Source organism: Diadema antillarum, unplaced genomic scaffold (assembly GCF_040938485.1).
Source record: "Diadema antillarum isolate AM-2024a unplaced genomic scaffold, OU_Dant_1.0 seq00000718_RagTag, whole genome shotgun sequence".
In the NCBI taxonomy this organism is placed as follows: Eukaryota; Metazoa; Echinodermata; class Echinoidea; order Diadematoida; family Diadematidae; genus Diadema; species Diadema antillarum.
Genome location: NW_027271622.1, coordinates 588,202 through 596,241, shown reverse-complemented (window position 1 = coordinate 596,241; position 8,040 = coordinate 588,202). Strand labels below are relative to the sequence as shown.

Below are 8,040 nucleotides of genomic sequence, written 5' to 3'. Positions count from 1 at the left end.
ATCGATACTTTAGTTTACAGAGTGATATTCTTGTTTTCAGCTTCCCCACGATGGCATTGTTATCCTAATTTGGCCATGACTAGTATGAATGGCTACTGGTACAATGTTTGTAGCTGAGAGTGCATGCGGTATTGAGCATCTGTGGATGCAATGAAATACGTTGTAGGTGCATACATATTCGGCTAATGTAAACCCATTACATCCATCAAGTGTTTTTTGTTACCGTTGGTTTCGTCTGTTTGCAAAAATGACTCAAAAAGTTGTGAACGGATTTCACAAAGTTGATAATGACACAAGGAACAGATGATTAAATTTTGGTAGTGATCTGGAACACTGCGTGGATCCAGGAATTTTTATTTTTTAAAATCTTTTTGAAGGATTATCATTGGCAAATAGGGCCAACAAACGAGGGAGTTCAAGCTGTGCGTACTTTAGGTGTGCCCACATGCACTGAGCAGCATTCAAGGTACAGCAGGAGGTAATGAGGTAGACTCCGAGACACTAGAAAGGTTTCTTTATTATCGGAAATAGGGCAATTTCATCATGCATGCATGCATGGAAACACCTGAGCTGTTTGGTGGAGGTTTTGTGCTCTCTGAGTGCTTTTCTAGTTTGATATTGTGGCCTTCAACATTCTTGATAATGGGTTTGGGGGGGAATATATGCAGGAGTTTTGTTTTAAATTAATTTCTTTTGTGTTGTCACTGGAAAGGGAAGAAATGTGGTAAAAAAGCTGTTGAAAACTGATTGTCCACCCCCCTCCCACTTTTAAAAACACAGCGCGGGCCCTGTCCAATTGTAAGGGATCAGAGTCAAGAAAGGGCTTGAGCTTTTGATCTTAGCAGAAACTTATAGGTAAAATAGCAAACACGAAGGGGCAGCACAGACATGGACTATGTTGATGTACTGTCATGGAGGGGATAGGGACACAGAACAAAGAAGGCAGAAGGGGTAGGTAGGGTGTCAAAGGTAAGAAGCCAATCAGGTATTAAAGGAGGGTAGATTAAAGCAAAGGGGTGAGCAAACAAAAGGGGAGAGGTGTAGGGCCAGTTTAAAGGACAAGTTCACCTTCATAAACATAAGGATTGAGAAAATACAACAATATTAGTAGAACACATCAGTGAAAGTTTGAGGAAAATTGGACAATCGATGCAAAAGTTATGAATTTTTTAAATTTTTGTGTTGGAACCGCTGGATGAGGAGACTACTACAGCTTGTGAGTCATATGCGTACAACAGTATAAAGAAAATGTAAAGAAAATTCAACATATTTTCACTTTTTTCGCATAATAAAAGAGCACTTGACTTGCCTCTTTCTAAAGGCAGGGGGAATAATATTATCCATAACATTTGTCGGTAACGAGTCGGGGAAATGCGTACTTTTTTCAAAAAATGAAATTTTGTGAAATTCTCTTTATATTTTCCTTATATTGTTGTACGCATGTGACATCTAAGTTATTCACACACTGCGGTAGTCTTTTCATCCAGCGGTTACTGCACAAAAACTTCAAAAATTCATAACTTTTGAACGGATTGTCCGATTTCCCTCAAACTTTCAATGATGTGTTCTACTAATATTGCTACATTCTCTCAATCCTTATGTTTATGAAGGTGAACTTGTCCTTTAAAGGAGGTTGGATTAAAAGCAAAGGGGTGAGCAAACAAAAGGGGAGATGTGTAAGGCCAGTGATAATCTGATGGATCATTGAGAGCAACCTGTGAAGGGTAAAGATGAATAGGAAGGCAACGTCTAACAAGATCAAGAACAAGACAATGAAGTTGTGAAGCCTAGGGAAGGGCTGAAATTACAACACGGCGAGTGAAAAAGGGGGGGGGGGGGTCAAACAGAAAGCCCCAAAGTTGATGAACAAAAGTGTATAAAAAATGTGAAAGCCAACTTTGCAATTATTCATACATTCACTGTACACGGCATAGTGGATGTGTAGTAAAATACATTGTATACTATGTGGATATGGGAATAGATATTGTATGAAAACATATAATTCATATGCAACATGTGTGGAAAATCAATAATGTGTATAATGCAAGTAATATACCAGTAAAGGTTCTAAAAGTATCTCTGATCAAAATGGGTGGGGGGGGGGGGGGGGGGGAGAGGAGAAGACTGGAGGCATAAAAAAGTTTTTTTGTTATATTGTAAAGTTTTCTGTGTTTTCACTTATTTGTTACAATTCATAGCCACTTGTAGTATAAAATTTGGCAGAGGTGATGATGTGATTATCTTGTAAGTCTTCTATTGAACTGTGCCCAAATATTCACTTTTAAAAATCTCCTATAAGTGTGAAATCAATATTTCAAGAATACATGTATTAAAATTGTCCGTTGTATCCGTTCATTGTATCATATGATTGGAACCTAGCAACAATGACTTTTAATAGAAAAAAAAAGAAGAAGTTGCACTTGGGTGCAAATGGAGCACTTTATAAAGCCTGTGAACTACTGTACGTGTAAACAGTGACCAGAATGTGACCCTTGCTTTCATCACCCTGGGTTTAGTGCACCTGAGTTGACTCATGTGTACTTGAAAAAAAGGGGGGAAGGGGGGGGGGGGGGAGAAAGAGATGTTTTTGCATGCCCTTCATAATGTACACATTGTGCGAGGCAAAGTATTGCAAGGGTCTAACAACAACAACAAAAACAAAGCAAAACAAAACAAAACAAAACACACTTAGCAAAAAAGAATGAGATTAAATTAGAATTATTGATATTGGGCCACCAACTTTAAAAAAAAGGCTGTCAAACAGGCACTTCAGATTCAAAATAGATATTTACCAGTGTTTCAGTTTCTATATTGGGCCACCAAAGTTAAAGATTTAAAAATTTAAGTGAACTGAACATGGGCCACCAGAGAAAAAATGGTATTGTTGAACCCTGGATATGTAAGCAATTTCTCTTAGTTATGGGAGTTCCCCTTTTGGTATTAGATACTGTTGAGCAAACAAACAAACAAAACAAAAAAGCTCCAAAGCTTTTCCCTTAGTACTTTTTGTTAGGGATATTAGGGAGGAAAGATTTGTTGCTGTGAAGATTCTGCAATGGTCATAGTATTTTATTTGAAAGAATGGATTCATCAGGATGAATCAGAGATGGGGTTATGGGGGGTTGTCATATCCCCATTCCCATGGAGTAATCCTTGTGATCATCCAATACATCTCATCATATTCAAGCTATCTCCAGAGGAGATAACAGGTAAGGATTACACCCTTCCTGATGAATATGTGGAATGGGAGGCCGTTTGGCACTATTCAATCATTACTACACTTTGGTCGTGGTTACTTTTGTGCAATTCGGTATGCTGTTCTTTCTTCATTACAGGGCAATTTGGGTGTTCTTACATACAACATTGCACTGAGATAATTTTTTAGTGATTGCTAAAACGGTGTATGATGTTACAAACATTAGCAAGGGGGTTATGATGCTCTTAGGGCGTCAGAGAGTGGAGGAATGAAGAAAGATTCTTCCTGTGACTTTGCTCATGAATATTGGTTGTGAATATGCATGAGTGCCTCCCCTCTGCCCAAGCACGTCATCAGCTGTTCTTTAGTGCGTAATCATCCTTTGTGTATAAAGGTCCGTTTGCGTGCATGATACGTGTGAGCGCCTGTGTGTGGGTGTGCAGGGTATAGTCTTTGTATCAAGACTTTGTTGCACATTATGCTAAGTAATAAAATGCATGACTTGACATCAATTATTTTTTATTCCAAATCTTAATTCTGAATCAAGGTAAGTGTGTGATGCATTTACCAAAAAAAAAAAAGATGCATGTTTAAGACAACTGACAAGGAATAAAATGTTTCATTGAGATATTTACACAATGAATATAAATCAGTATGCCTCAAAACATCTTTCAGTGTTTCATTGTTAGTTTTACATGTGTAGATATTTACCCTTTTATTCTTTAAGTTGTTGTTGTTTTTTTTAACCAAGAGTGTATATGTGTGTGTTTGTGTGCTCAGTTCCACAACCCCTGTAATTGATAAACTAATCAAAGAGGTATGACTGTTTGAATGCCAATGAATTGCCCTCTGTAGCATGCTGATGGTGAACCAAATACGTAGCTGTGGTAGGCTTTTTCATATCACATTTGTTAGTAGTTTGTTTGTTATTTTCATATATTATATATTATTATAGTAATGTTTATATGCTAATGTAATGGTCATAATATAACATTTCAATCATTAGAGAAAAATTGCTGGATGTACCATTTGCTAGTTTGCCACAATCAATGGTAAATCATATAAGAACTTGATATTAATGCAGAATGGTAGGGATTTCATCACGCAATTTTGTAATATGACAAAGTTATGGGATCTTAAAGATTCCTGTGTTTTCATTGGTCAGTAACATTAGTTGAAACCACATACTGTATCCGCCATATGTCTAGCAAGTCTAATTTTTCGCAAATCGGGAATTCTCAACAATTTTGCGAGCGGTTGAATTCGCGATTGTGGAGTACAGTACTGAAAGGAGATATGCATTATCCCATGTCACATTCATGTCGCAATGAAAGTTAATGTCTTTTATGTGTTTGTATATTCTTGAATAGCACCCGACTCACAAAATTAGTGAAAATAAAAACTCACAAAATATTCGGCGTGTACCGTTCTTACTCAAATTGGCAGAGGTGATGATACCACCGCCTCACAAGTCTTCCATTGAACTGAACAAATGTTTTCACTGCTTTTTCTCTTAAAAAAAAACAACAACAGAAATTGATAAGAATGAAATGATTCCTTTGCGTCAAATTATGGTAGTCCTGTGCTGTAATGATGTAGCAAATTATGTGATTTCTAGGGGGGAAGGAGTTACAGTCGCCATAAGCCCATCATTGACAATTCAATGCATGATTTTGGCATTTCTTTTTTAAAGTATTTGTGGTTTTCGCATTGCGTTGCAAAAATTGATTTGTGAAAACTATGAATATTGAGTGTATGTGAATGGGCCTTCTGTACTAAAACATTTCATTCTTTGCCCACAAGCCTGTGATTGTTTTATTATAAGAGGGCAGTATTCTCAAATAATGAGATTGTATGAAATTTTGTTGAAGTTCAGTGATTTTTCTGTGTTCTATTAGGCAAGAAGTGCTGTCTTGCACACCCAGTCACCTCGGATTTTATTTATTTATTTATTTATTTATTTTTTACCAAACAGGTGTGAAGGACTTGTGTGTTAGTGGCAATGAATTCAAGGTCAATCTACTAAAGCTCTCACTCCTCAATAAATTGGTCATTCTTTAAAGGCAAAAGTCACACAACCAAAGCAAAACCTGGTCGAAAATATTGATTGGTCTAATTTGATTGTTTAAAAAAACATGATTCCTGTTTTGATCTCAGAAGTGCAAAAATACCCATATTGGCTTTAGATACATTTCAAAATACAAAGTGTACTTTGTTTGATAATGAAGTTTTCTTGTAAGTAGAAATTACCCAGTGTAATTTCATGAATTCACGCATGCTGCTATGATATGAGCATCATGTACAGTCCGACCTCTCCTGTCCGGACATGTCGGGACTGGCACTCATCTGGATGAGGGATTTGGCTGGATATGGTAGACTGAGGGCTTGGTCACACAGCCCAAAAGTCGCGTAAACGCATGAATCACGCCTGAGATTTGGTTGTGCGTGCTTGTCCGTCGAGAATTTTCGCTGATTTACGCGATGAAAATCACTGATGAATTGCGCAAGAACTACGTAAAGATCACGCAAAAATCACTAACAAACCACGCACTTTCAGCGCATAGGCACGCAAAGGCCCCAAATAGGGGGAATATTTGGTTCTGCGCGACGACTGAGGTCCGCGGAAAACCATGGATAATCTGTGCATTATCACTGATGAACTGCGTATGAATCGCGCATGATTTGCGCGTGAACGCGATAGCGGCAACATTTTTGCGAACGATCACTGATATTCCACGCATATTTTGCGCATTGTCCGCGTAAGAACTATGCAAACCACGCAAAAATTATGTAGAACAGCGCAGTACTGCGTAAACTCTTACGCGAAGCCGAGTTTTGAGCTGCTCAAAACCTAGATTCGCGTAAAGCGCTGATCCGGTGCACATCGGCGGACAACTGCAAGGGTTCTATATTAGACAAACTCATGAAATGCGCAAATCGCGCATGTATCGCGTAAGGCTTGAATTTCTTGCGTGATTCATGCGTTTACGCGACTTTTGGGCTGTGTGACCGGGCCTTCAATGTTAAGTTAATACACACAGCTGCCTGCCCAATGGTAGCTACACGTGTACATTGTACACTGTACGTTATCTACAATGTGTACATGTAACCTGTTGAAGGTAGTGTATACTGAAACTCTCTCTTTGCTTTCAGCACAAAATCATTTTTTTTTTTGGTCAAATTGAAATCAATTTGTTGGGAATAATATTAAATTCATATGAGTTTGTGTAGGAATTTTGTTTGATTTTGAAATCTCCCTTTTCCTGTGATTATTAGATTTAAAAAATTAAAAAAAAAATCAAGCCAAGATTGCAACCGGATAAAGGGATGTTAGATAGGAGAGGTTGAACTGTATGATATTTTCTTGGCTTATTTGAATTTATTAGGATGCTTGCCAAACAGGAAATGCCTTGAAATTTATTTCCAAAATACAGGAAACATTTCCAGCCTTCGCTGCTGGGGCATGTACACCGTATGTCAGGGAATTTACAAAAATATGCGATATTTACTGTTGTTTCCGGTCAAGCTCTTTCCTGTCCTTGTAAGCAAGAAGTTGCATGTCATAACAAGAAATTTAATTTGTGCTTCATTTTTAGTACTTGATTGTGGTAGGTTGTGAGTCCAGTCTGATATTTTCTCCTTGTAGTTGTCTGTATAGCAAAACTGTGTGATATATCGGAAACTCTGGTTACAAATACATGTAGACCTGTCATTTGTGAAGTGTGCAGAATCAAGGCAGGGAAGCTGTGATGCACCTTCCAACAGCTCAACACTGGACGATGAGGACTTCAATGAAATTTCGATGATCAGATTGATTATTCTACCTGTGAATTTATATTACATTGGATGGCTCTGAATGGGATACCAGGGAATATTGGCCCTAACAAGTGCAATATTATACTGGATGGTATTAATTCATGGAATTAATACCATCCAGTATAATTATTATCATCTACAATCATGGAGAGAAAGCATAAACTGCACAAAAATACCGTACGCCTACTTCTACTCGTCTTTGAAGTTGACTCAACGGTCCCATCTCAGCGCTGAAAAGGTGAAGCCCCTAAAACTGTGTATTGCTAGCAAGATGTTTGCGCGCTTGTGAATTGTAACAAAATTTTGTGCACTAGTAGCAAGCATTTGCGCACTCACCAAGGGCTCGCGTATTGCATGAAACAAAATACGGTGTATTATTGAACGGCCAGTAACAACGGTAGCCTATGGGGAATTTATACGTTGGCCTATGCATTTGGTTCAATATGCTCTCATATTGAACACTAAAAATTGAGCGGACAGCAATATACGTTTTTAATGCGCTGCTAAAACATCCTATAGATGTCTGTAGATGATAATAATGATTACCGTATAGGCCTGCTAGGTTACCATATTTCAAGGAATACCAACAATTTTTTTTTTTTCTGTTGTTGGGGTCAGACATCACACATTGTACAAATCTTGTGAGATTATCTTGAATATTAGGCCATTTACCACAAGCCAAGGAATCATAGAATACTGATAAAAGTTTGCTTGGGTCTGAATATGAAAACTACCAGAGCCTCGTGGCAAAACAAGTGCACAGTAGGGAGCATGTGGTGAGGCACATTATGATTATCATACAGTGTACCAGTTTGTGTATTGCATGTGATTTGTGTGTGTGTGTGTGTGTGTGTGTGTGTGTGTGTGTGTGTGTGTGTGTGTGTGTGTGTGTGTGTCCGTATTTGAGTGGTGATACAAGTGTACTTGTGCACTGGCACTGACTGCCAAAGCTAGTTATACATGTAGGCTAAGCTGTAGCTACATTTGTAGCTAGCTGCCTGCTTGAGTTCTTGTAATAGCTCCATAAA

At 38.1% G+C, this 8,040-nt stretch overlaps 1 non-coding gene across 1 annotated transcript; it reads right to left on the bottom strand.

The window, feature by feature from the left end:
• Window positions 1-3,099: 3,099 nt before the first annotated feature.
• On the bottom strand, window positions 3,100-3,234 carry LOC139738013 (U8 small nucleolar RNA). Its single transcript, XR_011711410.1, has one exon. It is a non-coding gene; the product is annotated as a U8 small nucleolar RNA (small nucleolar RNA).
• Between the last annotated feature and the right edge of the window lie 4,806 nt (window positions 3,235-8,040).